Below are 23,704 nucleotides of genomic sequence, written 5' to 3' on the forward strand. Positions count from 1 at the left end.
CTGTAAAAGTACTGCCCAATCAAGTTTGATGACTCGTCTCTCACTTGGGTGAGAATGGGGCATCCTGTGGACATAAGGGCCAAATAACTGTCCTTTCACTAGCAAAGACAACGCCACAACAATATGTCATTTAAATGTTTATTGTGATTTAGGAGGTGTTAGTTGTTGAGGAATGGTGAATGGACGTAAGTGGGGGTGGAGGTGGAAGAGGGATGTCTTCTGTTTGGTTGGTCTGGGAGGATGAACTTGAAATCGGGCTGAGGGATACTGGGGGTTCCATCTCAGGCATTTTTCTACCCGAGCTGATTACAGGCCCCCAAAATAGTCAGAGTTAAAGTAAACTGAGTTGAGTTTGTTGCGGATGTAGGATATATGCCTGAGATGACCAGCAGCCTAGGACCTGGATTGTTTGATCTGAGATGCCCAGTCTGGCAGCTATGGATGCAGCGCCAATGCGGAAAGAATGGCTTGAGTAGTGTTCTGAGGATATGCCTGAAATGCCAAGGACTTTGTGAAAATGTTTCTGTAACCAGAATTAGTGGCCATTTTTTCCTGCTTCAGTGAGAAAGAGAGGGTGTTGAGGTGATGCATTCGCTGCATACCTAGAGCTGATGTATTTGGTCAGTGGCTTGTATGGGCTGAGATAGGAGTTGAAGCGGAAAATGTGAATAGGAAAAGAAACTCCCAGTTGGTCTGTTTTGGAGCGTGAATATGAGGGAGTCTAAAGTGTGGATGGTGATGTCAGATAGGCTGGGATGATGAGAAGGATTGTAGGAGGATGAAGTAGGTGCGAATTCTGAGCACTTTAGGAAGCCAAAGAAAGCCAGCAGAAACATGGATTCTACGGTTAATTCTACCATAGGGGATATATAGTCTGAGCGCAGAGAATGAATACAGAGGCTTAGAAGGTCGGAGGTGAGTGGAAAGTGTCTAGCTGTGAGAGTGGGCTCCTGTTTACCCAAGCCTTTCATTTTATTTTTTATTTATTGTATTTTATGTACTTTATTAAACCCCCTGAGGGGAAAATCAATTTTTTCACGCTTTTGTCATTAACACACAGGTCTGAAAGACACACACATGCACAAACAGGACCTATACATGCACAAAGTGGAGAGATGTATAAGATGTATAAGATGTATAAGAGGGGCCTCCGCAATGTCAGAGCAAACTATTACTCAGCACTAATAGAAGAAAACAAGAACAACCCCAGGTTTCTTTTCAGCACTGTAGCCAGGCTGACTGAGAGTCAGAGCTCTATTGAGCTCTATTGTATTCCTTTACCCCTGAGCAGTAATCATTTTATGAGCATTTTTAATGACAAAATTCTAACTATTAGAGGCAAAATTCATGACCTCCTGTCCTCAGATAGTACCTATCTAACCTCAAACACAGCTGTAAGACCTAATATATATTTAGATTGCTTCTCCCCAATTTCTCTTCAAGAATTGGCCGCAGTGATTTCTTCATCTAAATCATCAACGTGTCTCTTAGACCCCATCCCAACTAGGCTACTTAAGGAGGTCTTACCTTCAGTTAACACTCATATATTAGATATGATCAATATATCCTTATTAACAGGCTATGTACCACAGTCTTTTAAGGTAGCTGTAATTAAACCTCTCCTAAAAAAGCCCACCCTGGATCCAGAGGTGTTAGCCAACTATAGACCAATATCTAATCTTCCCTTTCTTTCAAAGATCCTTGAGAAAGTAGTTGCAGACCAGCTGTGTGATTTTCTCCATGATAATAATTTATTTGAGGAATTTCAGTCAGGATTTAGAGTGCATCATAGCACTGAGACAGCACTAGTTAAAATTACAAATGACCTTCTGATTGCTTCAGACAAAGGACTCGTCACTGTACTTGTTTTATTAGATCTTAGTGCGGCGTTTGACACAATTGACCATCAAATTCTGCTACAGAGACTGGAACACTTAATTGGCCTAAAAGGTTCTGCACTAAGCTGGTTTAAATCTTATTTATCTGATCGTTTTCAGTTTGTTCACGTTCATAATGAATCATCCTTACGTACCAAAGTTTGTTTTGGAGTTCCGCAAGGTTCTGTGCTCGGACCAATCCTATTTGCTCTATATATGCTTCCTTTAGGTAACATCATTAGAAATCACTCTGTAAATTTCCATTGTTATGCGGATGATACACAGTTATATTTATCTATGAAGCCAGAAGAAAGTAATCAATTAACTAAACTTTATAATTGCCTTAAAGATATAAAAACCTGGATGAGCACCAATTTCCTGATGTTAAATTCAGACAAAACTGAAGTTATTGTTCTTGGCCCCAAACAACTCAGAGACTCTTTATCTGATGACATAGTTTCTCTAGATGGCATTGCTCTGACCTCTAACACTACCGTAAGAAACCTCGGAGTAACATTTGATCAAGATTTGTCTTTTAATTCTCATTTAAAACAAACCTCACGGACTGCATTTTTTCATCTGTGTAATATTGCGAAAATTAGGCCTATCCTGACCCGAAAAGATGCAGAAAAATTGGTCCATGCTTTTGTTACCTCAAGGCTGGATTACTGTAACTCTCTATTATCAGGTAACTCTAGTAAGTCCTTAAAATCTCTCCAGCTAATTCAGAATGCAGCAGCACGTGTACTAACAGGAACTAATAAACGAGATCATATTTCTCCTGTTTTAGCTTCTCTGCACTGGCTCCCTGTAAAATCCAGAATTGAATTTAAAATCCTACTGTTAACTTATAAAGCTCTAAATGGTCAAGCTCCGTCATATCTTAGAGAGCTCATAGTGCCATATTATCCCACCAGAACTCTGCACTCTGAGAACGTAGGGTTACTCGTGGTCCCTAAAGTCTCCAAAAGTAGATCAGGAGCCAGAGCCTTCAGCTATCAGGCTCCTCTCCTGTGGAATCATCTTCCTGTTACAGTCTGGGAAGCAGACACTGTCTCCACATTCAAGACTAGACTTAAGACTTTCCTCTTTGATAAAGCTTATAGTTAGGGCTGGCTCAGGCTTGCTCTGTACCAGCCCCTAGTTAGGCTGACTTAGGCCTAGTCTGCCGGAGGACCCGCTATAATACACCGGGCACCTTCTCTCCTTGTCTCTCTCTCTCTCTCTCTCTCTCTCTCTCTCTCTCTCTCTCTCTCTCTCGTATTCTATTACTGCATCTTGCTAACTCTGCCATTCTGGATGTCACTAACTCAGCTTCTTCTCCGGAGCCTTTGTGCTCCACTGTCTCTCAGGTTAACTTGTATTGCAGCGGTGCCTGGATAGCGTGACGTGTGTGGTTGTGCTGCTGCCGTGGTCCTGCCAGATGCCTCCTGCTGCTGCTGTTATCATTAGTCATACTTCTACTGTTATTATACACATATGATTATTGTCAGATATGTATACTGTCAGATATTAATATATACTTTCAACATATTGTATCACAGTAGCCAGAACTATAATTATAATATTATTGCTTTCATTAATGTTGTTGTAAGCTACTGTCATTACCGTCTGTCCTGCATCTCTCTCTGTCTCTGTCTCTGTCTCTCTCTGTCTTTTTCTGTCTCATTGTGTCATACGGATTACTGTTAATTTATTATGCTGATCTGTTCTGTATGACATCTATTGCACGTCTGTCCGTCCTGGAAAAGGGATCCCTCCTCAGTTGCTCTTCCTGAGGTTTCTACCGTTTTTTTTCCCCCCATTAAAGGGTTTTTTTTGGGGGAGTTTTTCCTTAGGACAAAGGACAGAGGGATGCCGTATGCTGTAAAGCCCCGTGAGGCAAATTGTAATTTGCCTCACGGGGTTGGCGGTTGGTGGGTTCGGTGCCTTGCTCAAGGGCACCTCGGCAGTGCCCAGGAGGTGAACTGGCACCTCTCCAGCCACCAGTCCAAACACACACACACACACACACACACATATATATATATATATATGTATATATAGGTGTGTGTGTGTGTGTTTGTGTATTGGATATTGTTTGGTTGAGCATGTTTTGTTTTGTTTTTTAATTTTAACCCTTATTAGATTTTTATTTTTTGCATGAAGTTCCAGAAATCTGCTCAGTAAGACCCCTGACACCATAACATATGTAATAAAAACCTCTTTAAATCCATGCAGAGCCCTAATGTCTGAGGTGACTTTTTTTGTTACTAACTTCCTGTAGGAGGTAAACTGGAAATACATACAATTTAAAGACATAGTGACATCTAGTGGATTGTTTTAGCTTAACATACCTAAACCAAGTGATAGAAATAGCTCAATAAGGTTAAGTTCAACACATCTTTTATTAAAAAATGTGTAATGTAATGTCATCCTGGTTAATGTCAAGTTGTCATAATAAGGACATCCCAAACAAATTTTATGTCAACTTGCCATGACAAAGACATCTTCTGGTAATGTCACTTTAATTAATGTCAAGTTGTCATAATCAAGACAACCCAAACAATGTCAACTTGTCATTACAAAAACTGAATGACACTTAATGACAGCAGTCATAAACGTTTATCACATGTACATAATGTTTATGACAAGTTCATGATAGTGTCATGTCATAGTTATCACAGTGTCATGTCTCCCTTATGTAGATACATTCAGGTAAAGTGTTACCAAATATTGTGACTCAAATGATGCTCTACCAAATGGTTGAGCAGACGTTAAAGAGACTAGTCTCTATAATGTCTGCATATGGCAACTACAGTATGGTAAATATTAGAGAAAGATCATGCTTGTGGTTTATTAAAATGTGGATGCTAACTGCATGTCTGTGATAGGATGCTGAAGTCCTCTACTTTCCCCCTGGACGCCTAGTTGAAGAAAGTTTGGGACTTGATGAGAAAAGAGGTAACACATGTTTAAATCAGTCATCAGTCAGCAATAGAAGTGCAGAAGCAAAATTTGCTTCTGCACTTCTATTCAAAATTAATTTAAAAATCAAATTCTTCTTCAATTTAAAATGTTGCTTTTAAAGCAACATAAGGGCAAAATGTAGCCAGGAAGTACGGGCAGAAAAACATATTGAGAGGATACTGAAGCTCACAGCACTTTTTCTCCTAATGATTCACTTTTCTGGAACTCAGGCTGTTCTGGGGGGTGGAGGGTCATACATCGGCGGAGTCCGAGCCAGAATGTGAGCTCCTGTCACCCCAGCAAATACTAATGGAAGTCCCAGCAACCCATCCTCCGCCTCCCCCGCCCTTCAGAGCAAGGGCACTGTTAGCACACATGTCAAGTCCAGGATGGAACAAGAAGGACATTCTGGCAGAAGAAAAGAAGGGGAGAAAGGACCAGCGGCCCATTTGCATAGGCCTGTGATCCTAATATATACAGGTTGCCAACCTCTGGGGTCGGGGTTCACTCCGGTTGCCGGGGCAACTGGGCTGTTCTCCCCATCACTAGCTCGTTAAAGAGCTGCGGGAATAGGAATAGGTCCGCCAACTGTCCTCATCGTGCTGTGGCCATGTCTGTATGTGACCCCACCAAGTAATGAGGACCTCCGCCATGACGGCCACGCACACACACACACACACACACACACACACACACACACTTATAAAAAAGCGTGAAAAGCAGTATCATTCACACACTCAAACACAACAACATGCAAACCAGTAAGAATACAATCAAATGCAAATGCAAATGCAAATGCACATGCGCGCACGCACACACACACACGCACACACACACACACACACACACACACACACTTATACATACATACACAGACATATCACAGACAGAAATGCAAGTAAATGTACATACACAGATAGAGGCACCTATCCACCTTATTTCTGAGGGCGCTACTGTAGAAATTATTATATGCGCAACTTCTAGTGAGACAGCGGAATTAGCATTAAGCTAGTTAGTCCCATATACTGTCTGTGGTTAGTCCTAGTGGCTATTCTTGGTGGCTAACTGCCAACGCTGCTTCTATTCCAAAGTAATTTGCCTTCACTTTAGCAAATACTGATTTATTTTTTTAACAAGTATTTAACTAATGTTAACTTAGGATTTTCCAAAATGTTTTTGCAGATCTCTGGTACCTGTTGCACTGTCCGTGTCTGTAACAACTAACAACCAGTCTAAGCTAAATTTTTGTCTTCAGCAATTGTATGTTGAACATGTAACCAGAACAAAAAGGGATTGTTCCTGTTGCCAAATGCTCCAACGATATGAGAAATAAAACCACAAGTGTTTCACAAGAAAAAGTTAGAAAAAGTATCAAATCAGAATTTGCATAAGAGAATGACATAGACTAAAAGGCCCGTCACTCAACGTCAGTACATGATATCCCTGTCTTCCCCCGTCTCAATTCATGCTTTACCTACATAGGAAAATGACTTGTTATAAAATAAACTCAGCAGCATACCTTGAAATATGTATTTAGTCATTAGGGCTGAGAATGTGTTACTGATTTACCGTACTTCCTTTATATCATATAAAGAAAATGAATGCCAAAAGTCATTTCTTTTACTACTACTTTTTATTACCATTACTGAAGTCTGCTGCTAAATTCAGCATCATGTTTTGCTCAGAACAGTTTTTAATTAATCAGAAGTTAAAAAAACATGTAAATTGTGTCATTAACGCAGACGAGCGAAGAATTATGTTTTGTAATTGTGTTTCTGGGACATTAATGAGCAGCACGGGGGCTCCACAAGGGACTGTCCTGGCTCCATTCCTGTTCACACTGTACACAGTGGACTTCAAATACAACTCTGAGTCCTGCCACATCCAGAAATACTCGGACGACACTGCTATTGTGGTGTGTATCAGGAATGGGCAGGAGTCTGAAAATAGGGACCTGATAAAAGCCTTCAGTGACTGGAGTCACAAGAACTGTCTCCTCCTGAACACCTCAAAGGCCATGGAAATGATCATAGATTTCCACAATGTCCAAGCCCCCTCTTCAGCCAGTGAATACCTGTGGGGTGGACATCAAGGTGGTGCCAAGCTATAAGTATGTAGGTGTACACCTGGATAATAAGTTGGACTGGTCCCTAAACACAGACGCTCTCTACACGCCTCTTTTTCTTGAGGAAGCTCAGATGTCTCGACATCTGTAGTAAGATGCTGCAGATGTTTTATCAGTCTGTGGTGGCAAGTGTGTTGTTTTATGCTGCAGTCTGCTGGGGAGGAAGCATCAGACACAAAGATGCAAGGCGGCTGGACAAACTAGTCAAAAGAGCTGGCTCTGTGATTGGAGTCAGGTTGGACACACTGGAGGAGGTGGTGGAGAGATGCACACTGAAGATGTTCGAGGCCATCATGAACAGTCCAGATCATCCACTCCACAACACCTTGATGGACCAAAAAAACTGTGGTGGACGGCTCCTCTCTCTTCGATGCAGGACAGAGAGATACAGAAGATCCTATATACCAACAGCCATCAGGCTTTATAATTCTTTGACATATAATAGATGAGCTGACAGATAATTGAATTTCCCCTTGGGGATGAATAAAGTTATTCTTATTCTTATTCTAATTCTTAATTAGCTGAGAAACATCTCATTCATTCACTTTCCATGGAGCTACAGTTAAGACTGAATTATGTTAAATGTTTGCCGAATGTATCTCCTAATAAGTCATCAGAAAACATAAATCATCTTTAGAAAGAGCAGATGTTTACCTTAAGCTAGCTTGGGCCATGTTAAAGTTAACAATATTTTAACGGCGCAAGGCAAGCTAATTACTAACGTTCTCTGTTGAAAAGAAAAAAAAAAAACGATGCTTTGAGATGTCTGTCAGAGATGGCAGAGGTATGATAACATAATCCCGTCTAAGCAGGGGCGAACTGGGACTAAAAAACAGCCCTGGACTTTGACTCGGCCCAGCCCACAACAACCAGTACGCGGAAACTCATCAGCCCCATACATGGGTGTCAAAATACTTAAATCTTAACACATAATACTATACCTTCCAAATTATAGCAATAGCACCGATGTTGACTAGGTGTTGTGTTAAGAGCATAGTGTAGAATACTCACTGAGAAATAAACGACACACTCCAGATGTCTCTCTGCTGAACAAAACAATGCAGGTGACTGCCTGAAACACACAACACACATGGTATGAGTTATAATACAGCACAATGTAAAAAGGCTGTAATGTCTCTCCCATCTGCACCTGCTGCACACGGCTGCTCGATTTGCGCTTCCTTCTTCTTCAATTTGATTGGCGGCCATAGATATCTGTTGACTGGCTGGCATCCAATTTAAAAGCTGCCACCTAGCGGACTGGACGTGGAACACTAGATTATCAGGGAGAAAAAGGAAAAAGAAAAAAAAAACAACGGTGATGACTGCGTGGCAGCCACCAGCCGTCCTGGAGTACCGGCCGTTCTGTGATTCTCCAGAACCTCCAGATGGCCAGTCCGCCCCTGCATCTAAGGTGGGTGTGTTCCACATTTTATTTCCCAATTGCTCTTGGAAAGAAGAAAAGAGTACTGTAAACAAACTGTTACCACTGGAAATTGCCGGTTTTGGTTCAACGCCGGAAGTCGCACACATAATTTGCGCAAGGGATCATGGGGGCTAGGAATAAGGTGTGTAAGGTATTCAAACACAAATCACACACACATATACACACAAGCCAAACCAACAGCAACAACAAGCATGCAAAAATGCAGTTTGTACCCATACACACACAACTTGTAGCCCTGCGACATGCACCATAAAAGCCCTACAGTATTTGGTGACTAACTGAAAACGTATTTTTCAACAACTCATCTTTAAACCTTTAACCCTCCCAAAAAACAAGCTTACAGTGTGAGTGTTGCACCTCTCCTTGGCTTTCTCAGCATCAATTAGCATGTTTTTGTGCAGCTGAGCATTTCCTCTAGTGGGCCGAGGTAAATAAGGAGATGGAAATGAGGTCCGGCGCTCTAATCCAGCCAGGGTGCAGGTCTAACAGTAATCCCCCCAAGAGCCACTTGGCCTGGGGCATGCAGAGGGGTAATCCAGCCCCCTGGGACCTATTCCACCAGCCTGCTCACACACACACACACACACACACACACATACAAGTGGAGTGAAAATGAGAAATTGAGAGAAAGAGAGAGAGGGAGAGTAGAAAACAGCACAAAGCACCCACTGGCTGAAAATGCAAAACTTGGGCGACAGATCCAGATAACAATGTCTAAAATTTCATTAGCAAGTCTGCCAGGGTTTTTTTTTTTTTATGTTATGACATAGATGAGACTAGAAATGGCACCATTTGACAGACTTCTCTCAATATAGCAAAATAAAATAAAATAAAATTAAATTAAATTAAATTAAATTAAATCAATCAGTGTCTTGGCTTAGATCTGCCTTAGATTCTGAAATAAGACGTTTGTTGAAAAAGAAAAATGACAGTAATTTATCATGGCCAACACGAGGACTGTTGTCGACTACATATTATTATTATTGTTATTATTATTTTGCTACATTTTAGTCAGGCTGTTCTCATGAAAAGTACCAAAATCCTTAGGTATCCCATGAGCCAGTAATTCATGCATACTCTATGTATTTTGGAAAGCTGTGATCAAGTAGCCTTTGTTCATTAAACATGGAGAAGCACTGCAATAACTGATGTCCTTTTGCTGCTGCCTGTTGATTGTACAGTAGTTTCCTCTGTTTTATATTCACTTACCCACTCTCACCTGAGGCTGCTGACAGTTGGATCCGTCCATTGTCCACAGGGTTGGAGGCACAGCGGGCAGGCCTGCGGGGCAAACCTATAGCAGGAGGTGGATGATGTGGCAGAAGGAAGGCTGGCTTTACCTGTGTGCATTAGCTGGCTGGGGAGCAGGCATGTGCTTCAAGGCAGTGTTAACAAATAGTGTAAAAAATTTCCATATGGCTCTCACAGGGCCAGCATGCTGTCTGTCTGCTAAAACACCTGAACAGCATCCAACAGCATAATAACAGTGTGTGACAGTCAGACACACATGCACAAATATTTATAGCGCTTTTCCTCCTGTGGGCATCTGTACATACACTCACACACATCCGTGATACACACATGCAAGCACCTTTTATTGACTTTTGCACAACAGCCAGAATGCTGCTTAACATCAAAAGAATTATTCATCATTGCGAGGAATTTAACCTGCTCCCTTCCACCTTTAGAGGCCAATTAGTACCTGTAGTGTAATGAGGCTCGACAGCATGTGAATGTTCCACATAATTAACACAAATGGCATTAAGCAACTGTGGTGCAGCTTCTCTGTGAAAAACTGATCATAAGTCTGTCAGGTTGATGGGAGCCTATGTTGTATTGCATTAGCGTAACCAATTCACTAAACAGTGGAATGGAGACACGGAACGAATCACATTGACTTTTGTCTGACAGGCTGCGGGTGAGTGCATGCATGTACAGATTTGTCAGGTTACTGAGCGATGTGTGTGAGTATGTACATTGTACGATTGCGTATGTTTGGGGTCCATGGAGAGGTGGTGTGACTGCGCTGACATGTGTCCGACAGCGTGGCTCGCTCCTGGGCCTCTCTCTCACACTCCACTGGCCTGGCTCCCCTGAGTTCCATGCATAATGCAGCGGGCCGGAGACATCGCCCCGCATGATAATGCGCATGTACAGTACATGCCTGCTGTGTGCTGTGTGTGACAGCAGGAGAAAACTAGCTGGTATGGCTGCTCAGCATAACAGTATGAGTGTGTATGTACAGTCAGCATGTAACCCACAATGGCATGCCCTCATACAATGTTACAACATATTCTTATTCAACACATAGCTGGAGTGTATAATGAACTGAAACATATCAGAAAAGTGATGCATAAGGCGGAGCTACATACTGCTACATGGGTACATAACAAGAGGTCTGAACCAAAGTGGACACATCTGTCAAAAGTAAATGTTTCCAAGAAACTTTGTCTCTCTGTGCTCTGGTGCGTGATGTGTTTGTGTGTGTCCACCCCTACATACCCCAAGCACACACCGTCCAATTAATTCATCTTCATCTTCTAACCGCTTCATCCTCTTGGGGGTCGCGGGGGGGCTGGAGCCTATCCCAGCTGACATCGCGCCGGGTACACCCTGGACAGGTCGCCAGACTATCGCAGGGCTGACACATAGAGACAAACAACCATTCACGCTCACATTCACACCTACGGTCAATTTAGAGTTATCAATTAACCTAGTCCCCAACCTGCATGTCTTTGGACTGTGGGAGGAAGCCGGAGTGCCCAGAGAGAACCCACGCTGACATGGGGAGAACATGCAAACTCCGCACAGAAGGGCTCCCACACCCGGGATCGAACTGGAAACCCTCTTGCTGTGAGGCGACAGTGCTAACCACCACACCACCATGCCGCCCCCGTCCAATTAATTTCCTAAAAAAAAAAAAAAATAAAATTCCACAGTGAAAAAAATATCACACTCTACTGGATGCTGCCTGAAATCTTGACGGACATGCATCATTCAAAATTAAATTCAATTTACTTCAATTTAGTTTTATTTATAAAATTCAATATCACAAATCACAAATTGCCTCACGGGGCTTTACAACATACAACATCCCCCTGTCCTTGGACCCTTGCAGCAGGTGAGGCAAAACTCCACAAAAAAACCTTCAACAGGGAGGAATATGAAAAAATCCTCAGAAGGAGCAACTGAGGAGGGATCCCTCTTCCAGGACGAACAGATGTGCAATAGATGTTGTGTACATGTTGATGTTGCCTTATGTCAAGTCTGTATTTCAAGATGATATGATACGGTACTTAAACTGCGAAATCTGTCAAGACTGACAAGCTGAGCACATCTCTAAGTCCAGTGAGCAGTGACTAGCATACACTAGGGCTCGTCGCAATAGTGTGTTCTGGGGTGTGTGGTAACTACCTTACACCACTGCTGGGTGTGTTGGTTGCTGATGTTCTGGGACGCCGTGTCAACTTCTGCTTGTTACATCAATTGTCTGTTCTCAAAATACACTTCAGTTTTCACAAAAAATGTACTGTACAGTTTACATACACTCTCTTTCAAAATAAATGCACTACGCTAGTACAACATCACAAATTAATGTATTTTTTCCTTCAACAACAAGAGCACGCGGTTGTGTTTAGGACAAAAGAACATGGTTAGGCTTTACAATCATACAGGAAGTGAACACCTGCCTTCTGGGTGATTTTTGGTGGTTGTTAGATTCATCAACCACCCCTCCCACCCTCCCTACTTGGACTTTCACCCCCTTAACTTACATTGTTGTCCCGCTGCGTTTCCCCTTAACGCGTCACGCATGTTACACAATAACAGCCACTGGCCACATATTGTGTCAACATGAAAAGATGGCTTTTTTCGTTGGTGTCTGACGCTGAAAGTCACTGACAAAGCGTAGGTATTCAACGACTTTGGAGTGAGACCAGGTTGGAGAGACAGAGACAGTGAGAGATATGCACAGCAACAGCATTGGCAATAACTGCAGTAACAAGAATCACAGAAATATAAATAATAATAGTTTATGAGTGTATATATGATATACGTATGCATTAATATATGAGCAGCAGCGCAACTATGACCCACAATCCAGTGACAACCACAATCTGAGGTAACCTGCAATACAAGGTTGTATAAAGGCTCTAGGGGAGGAGCTAAGTTAGTGATACACAGAGTAGGACATGAATATTAGCAGATAAAGAGAAAGAGAGAGAGAAGGAAAGACGGGACTCAGTGTGCCATCAGCCTAACTAGGGGCTGGTCCAGTGTAAACCTGAGCCAGCTCTAACTATAAGCTTTATCAAAGAGGAAAGTCTTAAATGTGGAGACAGTGTCTGCCTCTCGGACTGAAACAGAAAGATGGTTCCACAGAAGAGGAGCCTGATAGCTGGAGGCTCTGGCTCTTAGTCTACTTGTGGAGACTTTAGGAACCGCAAGTACCCCTGCATTCTCAGATTCTGACAGGATGATAGGGTACTATGAGCTCTCTAAGATATGACAGAGCCTTACCATTTAGAGTATTGTAAGTGAGGAGAAGGATTTAATTCAAGTCATTCAATTAAAATATATAACATAAAATATTCCAGAAATATGTACACTTATCTGGGAAATGGGGTAAAATATACCCATTTGGCAGCATCCCAATGAAAAATCAATGCTTCTCTAGGATTGGCTAGAAAGTTGACTTTAGCCCATGTTAAGTATTTTTGATGTGGCAGGAGATGTTATTTTTGTGGGCATTTCTGATTCAGTACTTGCAATTACAAGGAATAAACAAAGAAAGACAGAAAAGAATTAAAAAAAAAAGGAAAAATGTATTCTTGTGTTTCAATTCCAGAACATTGAGCAAGTTAAACTATCAAACCCTTTCAAATCTGAGCTGAAACTGTTAAACTGCAGCTGAATCTGATCATATCATGGATGCTGAACAGCAGTGTATGGTACACACTGATGAAAAATTGTGCCTTCTCTAAGGAACAATTATCCCTCCAATAAGGCTACAGCTGAGCCGAGAAAACACAAATAATACTGGAATACCGGTTCCCTCCACTCCACATCCAACAGTAGTGACTGTGGTCATTATGGCTATATATAGCTGTGTTGCTTGTGGCCTTCATTAGGCCTCTCATTTTGTGGTAGTAAAGGGCAGTGTGGCTCCTGCACACTGCCCTTTTACTCCATGGCACCATGGAGCTGTATGCAAAGGAGGACTCAGACTCTCCTAATAAAGGCCTTCATTTGGGCTGGAGGAGAGATGAGCTGCCAGGCCTGATTCACACCGTAATTGTTATGGCATCATTACAGAATGTCTTTTATGGATAGCTTGGGATAATTTAATTCTTGGTAGAGGGGTCAGATATGCATAAGCCAAAAGATTTGAAGGGTACTCTACCCCAATCGAGTCCATGTTTCAAGTCTGGCTGACATGTCCCCAGTGAAGGATTTGACATCCGAGATACTAAGTAGGCTGGCAAAGTGCCCCTGGCATCAGGGCACCCAGATGGACGTGGTTTGACCATGATCAAAGCTCAGACACTGTCCTCCATCACCCTGAAGGACACAACCGCTGGCGCCTGGTCCCCCCCCCCCCCCCCCCCATACACACACACACACACACACACACCGCCCCCTACCCTGCACACACTTTCTTGTCTGCCTCGAAACAGAGCAGCAAAACAGGCAAAAAAAAACTTGAAGTATCTGGAAATTTAAGCGAAAAAACATTAAAAAATCTGATATAAAAGCAAAAGTGGGAAAGCAGGCTTGACTGTGCGTTTGAGAGATATCGATAGTCTGGTATTGTCTCAGGCATGAGGGGGAGGAGGGGGAGCAGATCAGAGAGCCGTGCCCAGTGAGGGCTCAGTCTGCTGGGGGCAACGCTTCTGGCAAACCCCCTTACCCCTGCTCTGACCTGGAGGATGCCCCGGCCGCTGCACGTTCCAGACACAGTGGGCAGAGTAGCCACGCTGAATACCAACCAGCTGCTGGCTTCAACACAACAGCAGTAAAAAAAAAATACTGCAGAGAACTGTTGTAAATGTGGAATATTGAACACTATCAATGAATGCAAGGGCAATATGACTTTAATGCAAGATAGACACCAAAGTACCTGGAGAACTGGCTGGTAGAGGAAATAAGCTTCTCCCCAACAACAGTTTCAATTCACCAGCATTCGGCTGCTGGCAGTTTTCCACTCTGCCCATGGTGTGAACGATAGGGTACAAGTTGCTCCCTTGTATCGACATGCTGAGAGGCTACCCATAACATGTCATATCAGTCATTCAGGTTGAGGCAGGGGGAATGGCAGTGACAGCCCTGTACCCAGGTGTCTGAGCCTGACTAGTCCCATTATTAACATGGTCCTGGGCTCTTTTAACAAGACTCCAAGTACAAGCATTCAGCTCTGCCTTGACGGAACCCCCTCTGTGCTCCCACCCCACCACTACCCCAGGGGCCCCCAGAAGCAGCCAGGAGACCCCTGACCTGTGGGCTCGGCACTTTCTGAAATGCCACATGGCTCCAGAGACCTTTCAACCATGCTGACATGTATAAGGAATCAATCACCCGCTTGCTGTCTGGCCAGCTGGGTCAGCTCACCGCCAGTGTCACAGCTATCGACAAGCTGACTTACAGTAAGGCAGCTTTAGAGAGGGGCCCTGGCTTTAGATACAAGATCAACCAGCCATGTCACTGCTGTCGAGTGAAGGGCCAAAAACAACACTCAGCAACACTATTGTTGGCTTACGATGGCAGAGGTCCTTATTTTCTCAAGTGGGACAACAAAGCTGAACTGAACCAAACTGAACAACAGTCTTGTTTTTGCTTCATGACAAAAATAATGTAATCTGCCCCATACCCCCGATCCATGTGCAGCCCAATATTTATGATAGCACTGACTGTGCAGGCTGACAATGTGTGGACACATCTGTGCATGCAGTCATGACAAGGGGTGGAACAATACAGTCTGTAAACAGCCGGCCATTTTACCCCTAACTCATGAGCTATCTGAAAATTAGTTTTACATTTTGAACAGCATGTGATAAGGTGCCTGTCAGAAAATATATGAAAAGAGATGTTTAAAATTTTCAAATTTAATTTATTCCCGCGATCTGACGGCGCAACATCATTACATCAGGTCAAAGTGCAAAGGCTCATGGGGCAGGTAACATTAAACTTGGGGAGAGATTTGCAGTAGAGGGAGATAATCACTAGTGCGGACAGGCTAACCAGGCTGAGAAAGAAATTTGCCAGGACAGTTTTGGAGCTACTTATATCATTCAAAAAATATCTCTGACGTGAGGGACTTCCACTGTGGGGGTGGAGTTCTATAGCCACTAATGATGGAGTGGACGACAAGCTGATGTAACATTATGAGTTGCCCAGGGGATATGAAAAGACATACAGCAGACGTACAGCAGACAACTGAATGTTTGCAACCATTCAAAAGGACATATTACAAATTTTGCCAGATGCACTTCAGAAACAAATTGTGTCTGAGGAACCATTGGGCTCTAGTTTCGCAGACCGGGCACGGCGGAGGTGCAGCACGCCTGCGCTTCGCCGACTGGGTGTGGCCAGGCGGATTTTGTAAGTTTGGCACACCGTGCGCCATGGCGCAGCTACTCCTCTATCCCACCTCCGTCCCTCCTACCGGCGCAAGTCGGAAAGAGGGAGGAGAGAAGACATGGAGTTGGTTTTACACAGCCCATTCATATCACACCAATCCAGTGAGCCCCTCTCCTCGCCCTTAAATGCGCCGCGCGAAGGCGTACTGAGAGTTTACTCAATTTGCCATGGCAGAAGAGAGCAGCAGCGTCAGACAGCCAAACTTCTCCCAGGAGGAAACTGATGTTTTGGTCCAGGAGGTCCAAGCTCGCAGTGTCCAGATATACGGAACTGTGAGCAGACCTCCACGGGCTGATGATGCAAAGGTAGCCTGGGAGGAGGTCACCACAATTGTAAATCAATGTTGCGTTTCTTTCGTGTGCGCGCTCTCTCTTTCTCTCTCGCAGTCTCACTCTGTTTCTTTTCTTTTTACTTTTCTAAGATGACAGATGCTGAATATATACTCCCTATCTGATGCTGTGGCTGTTTGTGGTTGGCTGAGAGGGATGTGAACTCATTAGTTTGCAGCTATGTTAATCAAATCAGGTTGGGTTTCCATTACGCGTGCCAAACGTGCCAACGGTGCTAATCCCCTTTGATCTGACATCAGATGTGACGGGACAGTCGATATAGAGATACATTTATGTGCTGATTGCAGATAGTTGCATTGAATAGTGTTTTTTTGGGTATTTATTGCATCGTTAATGTGCCTGATATTCTGGAAACCTGGAAACTTCGGCTTACACCAGCTGCGCTCCCCCTGTGCTGACAGTAGACGTGGTTTCAGTTGGCAAGCTTTTAGCGCACCTTCGGCGAAGCCTTTTGGCACGAAACTATCACTGCGCCAAGCTGGATCTGTCAACACCTCCCCCTGCTGCGCCGCCACACCCATCTCAGCGCACCACGGTCTGCCAAAGTACCAAACTGAGCGCGCCTCGGGTTGCGCTGCTCGAAACTAGCTCTGCGCGGGGTTCACCACCCTGTGCTGCGCCGGGAAACTAGAGCCCATTGATTCAATGTCTGAGCTGTTTTCCTGTAGCTTCTCAACCCAGTCGCCCCAAAATACGTTAGAACTGTAGGTTTCTGCAAACCACAAACATAACATTTTTTACCCCATCATAAAGCAGGTATGTTGAAACTTTATGTTTCAACAATGCTGTGTTTAACATGTGGTTTAGGCACAAAGAACACTTGGTTCTGATTAGGAAAAGCTCATGTTTTGCTGCTTTAGTTGGCACAATCACGGCTGGAAATTTCACTGATATCTTGCTAAAAACAAACAATTTTGTTGTTGGTTGGTCTTGAACAGTGGTCTGCAGCTGGCAGCCGTCTTGCCCAAGCGCGCACACTTACATAGTCATGCGTGCACATTTATACTGCACAGCACTCCTCAGCAGAAGAGATCCTGTGCACATGGTCATATGGGTCTGCTGTATTTGTCCATTACCATTTTTGCACAATGTCCAGCCTGTTATTATCCAAAGGGAGATAATTGCCAGTGCCCTTTTTTGTGTTTATTTGAAATTTTAAAAATTCACAAGCATCCTTAGATTCAGCCTCCATATTATGCTTAGCACCAGCTCATACCATGATCACGTATGGAGAGCACAAGTAGGAGGAGTGCCAATTAGAGACAAAAAACTTTTGATTGTGCAGTGTTACAAGATCTGCAATGTACAGTGAAGAGATGCCAAACCATGTAGTAATTTAAGGGTCATATTGCAGCATATATATATACGTATAAAACATATTTCACTTACCCTGAAGATATTTCTGGTTTTATTTACTTAGAAGTAAATGCACTGCTATGACAATATTTTGACACATCATTTTCCCACAATGGTCATGTGAACATTTTAGAATTAGAGTTAGAAGTTTTGGCCATATTTTATTTCATTTATTTATTTTTAAAGAAATGTTTCTTTTCCTTTTTACGGAGACTGGGAGGTGACATGCATATGTTTTTTTTTTTTTTAAACGCGTGCACGCTTTTGAACTCGCGCACATGTTTTATAAAACGCACATGCATTTTATTAAAACGCGTGCGCGTGGCTATCGGCGCCTCATACTCCCACCAACTGCAGCAGGAGGACGGACATCAAGAGGACGGATACCATCATTAATGCATTAATTCACTGTATAGTCCATTGTTTTACATGTTTGACATGTATGTTCTTGTACTGTGGTTCTGGCAGAAGCATCTGTACAGGTTTTGTAACCTGGATTTGAGTGTAGCTTTTCAGTAAATACGTTGAAAAAAAACTTTCATATGACATATTGATGTTTCTTTATTTCGTCACTCTTCCCTCATCATTCACATTAATCAGGTCCACTTGAGCATTTAAAACAAACACTTCCTTCTGCTCCATAGCTTTCCCCTCTTCCAAATGGACCAATATTGCATGCACAGCCTTTTAAACTATTGTTTTTATAAAATGTGCACGCGAATTAGAAAGTGTGCGTGCGTTTTAAAAAAATTAACATATGCATGTCACCTCCAGGTCTCCGTACCTTTGAGTTAAGTCACTTCAACTTAAGCCACTTAAGTTAGTTTGAAGTCCAGGTAAAGCAAAATATGATTTATTTTGAAACACATTGTACATGTTAAAAAAAATACTTGTTCGAAAACATGTGAAACGACTGTGAACTGTGTAGTGTTTAGTGCTCACTAAATTGTGGAGTTAGACCGTTAAACTGTTTTTAAGTGTTTCTGTATCCAGGATTTTTTGGGCAGGCTTTCATGCTTGATAACGCAATGGAGCAATTCTTAACATAACCCCTTCCCTACTGTATAAACACCACGTTACTACCAACGTCAGATTGTGTAGCATCAGTGTGGTTTTGTTCACTCACTGTGTGTGAGCAGGGAGTTTCCCAAGCTCTCTGAGCTCTTTCAGTCTAAAAAAGCACATGAATTAACATCTGTTAAATACCCCAGTAATATAAACAACAACAAGCTAACAGCTGTCGTGTGCCTTTCAGTCTAACAGCCTGAATCGGCTACCCAGCCCACCAGCAGTTACTGCTCACTGCTGTGGTTGTGTGCTTTGCGCTAACATTAGCTGCTGAACAAGAGGCTATAGCCACGCAGAGGTTCTTGTTGCCTGGCTTGGAGGGCGTGTGTGCTGTGCTACTACAACTATTCCAATCCAATCCAATCCATTTTATTTATATAGCACATTTTAAAAACATAAAAGTTTATCAAAGTGCTGCACAGTGATTTACAATACAGAAAAGCGTAATGAGGATTAAAATAAAGATACAGATAATAATGATAAAAATAATTTAAAAATAATTAAGAGAAGAAATAAACAGATTTAAAAAGAAAAATAAGAAAAAGTCATAAAACAGATTAAAAATACAAAACAGAAAGACAAACAGAACAGAGATCAGACATCACACAACTCTCACGCTGAATTAAAAGCCAAAGAGAAAAAGAAAGTTTTAAGACGTGATTTAAAAGTAAGAAGGGTGGGGGACAACTTTATTTCTAGTGGTAGCTCGTTCCATAGTTTAGGGACCACCACAGAAAAAGCTCGATCACCTCGTGTTTTTAATCTACTCTTAGGGACAACGAGGAGGAGCTGATCAGCTGACCTCAAAGATCGTGAGGGAGTGTAAGCAATTAAGAGGTCTGAAATATATTGTGGAGCTGATCCGTTTAGTGCCTTAAAAACAAACAATAAAATTTTAAAATTTATTCTAAAATGGACTGGAAGCCAGTGAAGAGAAGTGAGGATGGGGGTGATGTGTTCATGTTTTCTGCTGCCTGTTAAAAGGTGAGCTGCAGCATTTTGGACCAGCTGCAAACGTGCCAGGGAAGCCTGGTTTACACCAAGATAAAGTGCATTGCAGTAGTCCAAATGTGAGGAAATAAAAGCATGAATCACTCGCTCGAAATCACTAAAAGATAGAACAGATTTAATCTTGGATAAAAGCCTAAGATGATAAAAACTGGTTTTTACAACAGAGTTAATCTGTTGGTCCAATTTAAAATCACTGTCAAGCTTTACTCCAAGATTAAAAACTGTGGGTTTAAAATAAGGTAAAAGGGGGTCCAGGTCCTTGAGAAGGGCATCATAGGTTCCCTTGGAGTCAAAAATAATTATTTCAGTTTTTGTTTCATTAAAATTTAAAAAGCTCTGGGCCATCCAGGCTTTGATGTCCCTGAGACAGTCTAGCAGACGTGTGGCAGAACTGCCATCACCTCTTTTTACAGGGAGATATACTTGGGTATCGTCTGCATATAAGTGATATGATATGTTGTGTTTTTTAAAAATTTGCCCAAGAGGGAGAAGGTATAGAGAGAAAAGAGCTGGTCCAAGGATGGACCCTTGGGGAACTCCCCACGGTAGGGGGGCACATGAGGAGACACAATCACCAATTTTTATTTTAAAACTTCTCTCTGACAAGTAGGACCTGAACCAATCGAGTGCTGTACCTTTTAAACCCACATATTGTTCCAGGCGAGCAATGAGAGTTGAGTGATCTACCGTATCAAAAGCTGCTGTTAAATCCAAAAGCATTAAAAGAGCCGAGTCACCAGAATCAGTGGTCAGTAAAATATCATTAAAAACCCTTAAAAGTGCAAACTCAGTGCTATGAAAAGCCTTAAACCCAGATTGAAAGATGTCAAGGATGCCATGAACATCAAGATAAGACTGTAGTTGTGAAAGTACAGCTTTCTCAAGGATTTTAGAAATAAAAGGAAGCTCCGATATTGGTCTGAAATTTGACAAGATGTTTGGATCCAGATTTGGCTTTTTAATCAGAGGTTCCACTATGGCCTGTTTAAAATACACTGGAACAGTGCCTGAGGCAAGGCTACTGTTTATAATTTGCTGGACATTTTGACCAATGGTCTCCCAAACCTCTTTAAAAAAGCGAGGTGGGATAACATTAGTGGGAGAGCCGGCGGGTTTAAGCTGGGTGACAATTTTGTTGAGGGTAAAGAGAGACACTGGCTCAAACTGGTTCAAAACCGCAGGGCAAGTGTGAGCAATGGAGGGGTCACACAAAGGGGGGGATATGTGGGCTCTGATATTTTCTACCTTTTCAACAAAATAAACAAAAAATTTTTCACAGACCTCAGAAGAAGCCTCAAGGCAGGTGGATTGGGAACATTTAAAATAGAATCAATTGTTTTAAAAAGAACACGTGGTTTGTTAAAATGACTGGAAATGATATCAGAAAAATGCTTTGTTTTTTGCTCTTTAACAATTTTTTGATATCTTTTCCAGCTGTCCCTCATGAGATCATGAGAAACATGAAGTTTGTGTTTCTTCCACTTGCGTTTTGCTCGCCTGCACTCGCGCCTCGCAGTGCGAGTGACGTCATTTAACCATGGCTCAGATTTAGGTTTGGGACGCATCATTTTAAGAGGAGCAATCACAGTCAATGATATTATTGCAAGTGGTCAGAAATGAGGACATGAACACTTCAGTGTTCTTGTCAAGGGGTGACACGGAGTCGGACATAGTAGCGTAAAAAGCAGAGGAGAACTGTGCGGCAGTGCCAGGGTTTACCATACGGCACCTGCGCGCAGCAGCGCACAGTTTATTTACAAGGCAGGGCGAGGCAAACTCGAATAACACAGGCATATGGTCAGAAAAAGCAGCATCACATACTAGGACATTTGAAGTAGGCAAACCACATGATAAAACGAGGTCTAAAGTATGCCCATGCTCTTGCGTGGGTCCTGTAACATGCTGCTCGAGATTAAACGCCTCAATGAGGTTTATAAAATCCTTGGCCAGCGGCTTCAGCGGACAGCAGACGTGCACATTTAAATCTCCAACAATTAAGATACTGTCATAATTAGGCACCAAGCCAGTTAAGAGATCCAAAAACTCATGAATGAAGAACGGAAGAAGTGAAGCTAATGTGCTGGGGCTGACTGTGGGAGGCAATAAGAGTTTGCCGTCTTGGTTCAAACTACGTGGCCTCTATGTTATTATTGTATCACCTTTATGAATAGGCACAATGGTAGGTAGCGGCAGAACGGTGGCATGTAATAGTTTAGCAGATCAGCTTATGTCTCATGCAGTAAAACAATGCAGCAAAACTAGGAGCAGTTGAGATGGTCAGTTTTACAGCACTGTAGACACGCGTGTAGTATGTGACAGACAACAGAGGAGCAGCTTAGGAGCCGTGTCCCCCTAAATCACACCAAAACACGGCAGAGAATCTGTGCATAGTTTTTTTTTTATTACATCACTATTTTGGTTCAAACATGTACCCATCAGTGTGGCGGACAGCCTGTTGAGATTTACTCACCAAACGGAAAATCTACCTGCATTTGATGCTTGGTGGGTGTTAATTTCAGACCCTGTGTCCGTGGTTTTTCAGTGGCTCGATCCTCATTTCAGCTCCTTAAGTGGACATGTCGTCAGCATCTCTGAGCAAAAGTTCTACTCATTTTTTTACAATTTTGAAATCTAATTTTATATACCTAGCGATTTTTTTAATCATTCAAATCTGGCTATTTGGTTAATAAGACATTTTTCTGTGGTGTGACAAACTCATTACACGCATTTATATTTGCTTTACCCAGACTTTAAATTATTACTGCACTCTTAAACTTGCTTTTTGAGCTGTAAATGAAATGATATGACTGTACAACCCACTCTTATTCCCAGATTGTCATATGCAAATGCTTTATCACTGCCCTCAGCATCTGATAACTATGCACAAGGCACCCTTTAGTGTCAGTGTGAGACGCACCAGGCTTTCAGTTAACTGCAGTTTAAACCTATCTGCGGCAATAATGCTCAGAGCAACTTATAAAGAGCAAGGAGGTCAGTGTAGGGAGAAGGTTGGGGTGGATGGATGGGTCAAATAAACACAGGACTTTCACAAAGGAGACCACTGTTCATGTCCCATGTGAAACCAAAAAGCACCAAAACACAGATAATTATTTTTAAAATACACTATATGCATGAAACCTGCAAAAACTGACACATCTAAAACTGACCCTGGAGGAGTACTGAGAGCGCCATAGTTTGAAGTGTGGAGGTCTTATTGTCTCTTCTCAGCAAACTACTCAGGCAAGTCAATGTTATTTCCTCATCTCTCTCATCTGCTTTTTCTTTATTATTGTACCGTGGTAATTTCCCCAAATTTTGTGTGGGTCTGAGATCAGGCCTTTATCAATCAGTGTGTGTCTAGAAGTGCTACATTCTTTCCTGCCCAGTTTGGATTACACTGCAGTGTGGATGTAAAATGTCTCAGTGTGCAGCTGCAAGATGGCAAGGTCAGTGGCCGTCACTGTCCGGCTCCTGTCTGCCAGTGCTAGACTGGAGCAGCCCTCAGTGGAACTTTACATGTAATAAGACTGAGATTTCAGTTGAGGGGTGAGGGAAAGAGGTATTACATATACAGTCAGGTCCATAATTATTTGGACAATGATACAGTTGTCATCATTTTGGCTCTGTACACCACCACAATGGGTTTTAAATGAAACAATGAATACCTGCTTAAAGTGCAGACTCAGCTTTCATTTAAGGCTTTTTTCAAAAATGTAGTATGAACCGTGTAGGAATGACAACCATTTCTTCACACAGTCCCCCGACTTTAAGGGCTCATAAGTATTTGGACAAACTAACATAATCTTCAATTAAACAGTCAGTTTTAATACTTGGTTGCAAATCCTTTACAGTCAATGACTGCCTTAAGTGTTGGACACATAGGCAT

The 23,704-nt window shown here is 42.5% G+C and overlaps 1 pseudogene across 1 annotated transcript in view; it reads left to right on the forward strand.

The window, feature by feature from the left end:
* Positions 1–23,704, forward strand: part of LOC144464370 (uncharacterized) — a 529,688-nt pseudogene that overhangs the window by 6,723 nt on the left and 499,261 nt on the right. Inside the window, exon 3 of the transcript XR_013492097.1 lies at positions 78–89. The product of XR_013492097.1 is annotated as an uncharacterized LOC144464370 (transcript). The remainder of the gene's footprint in view (positions 1–77; positions 90–23,704) is intronic.

Source organism: Epinephelus lanceolatus, chromosome 9, assembly GCF_041903045.1.
Source record: "Epinephelus lanceolatus isolate andai-2023 chromosome 9, ASM4190304v1, whole genome shotgun sequence".
In the NCBI taxonomy this organism is placed as follows: Eukaryota; Metazoa; Chordata; class Actinopteri; order Perciformes; family Serranidae; genus Epinephelus; species Epinephelus lanceolatus.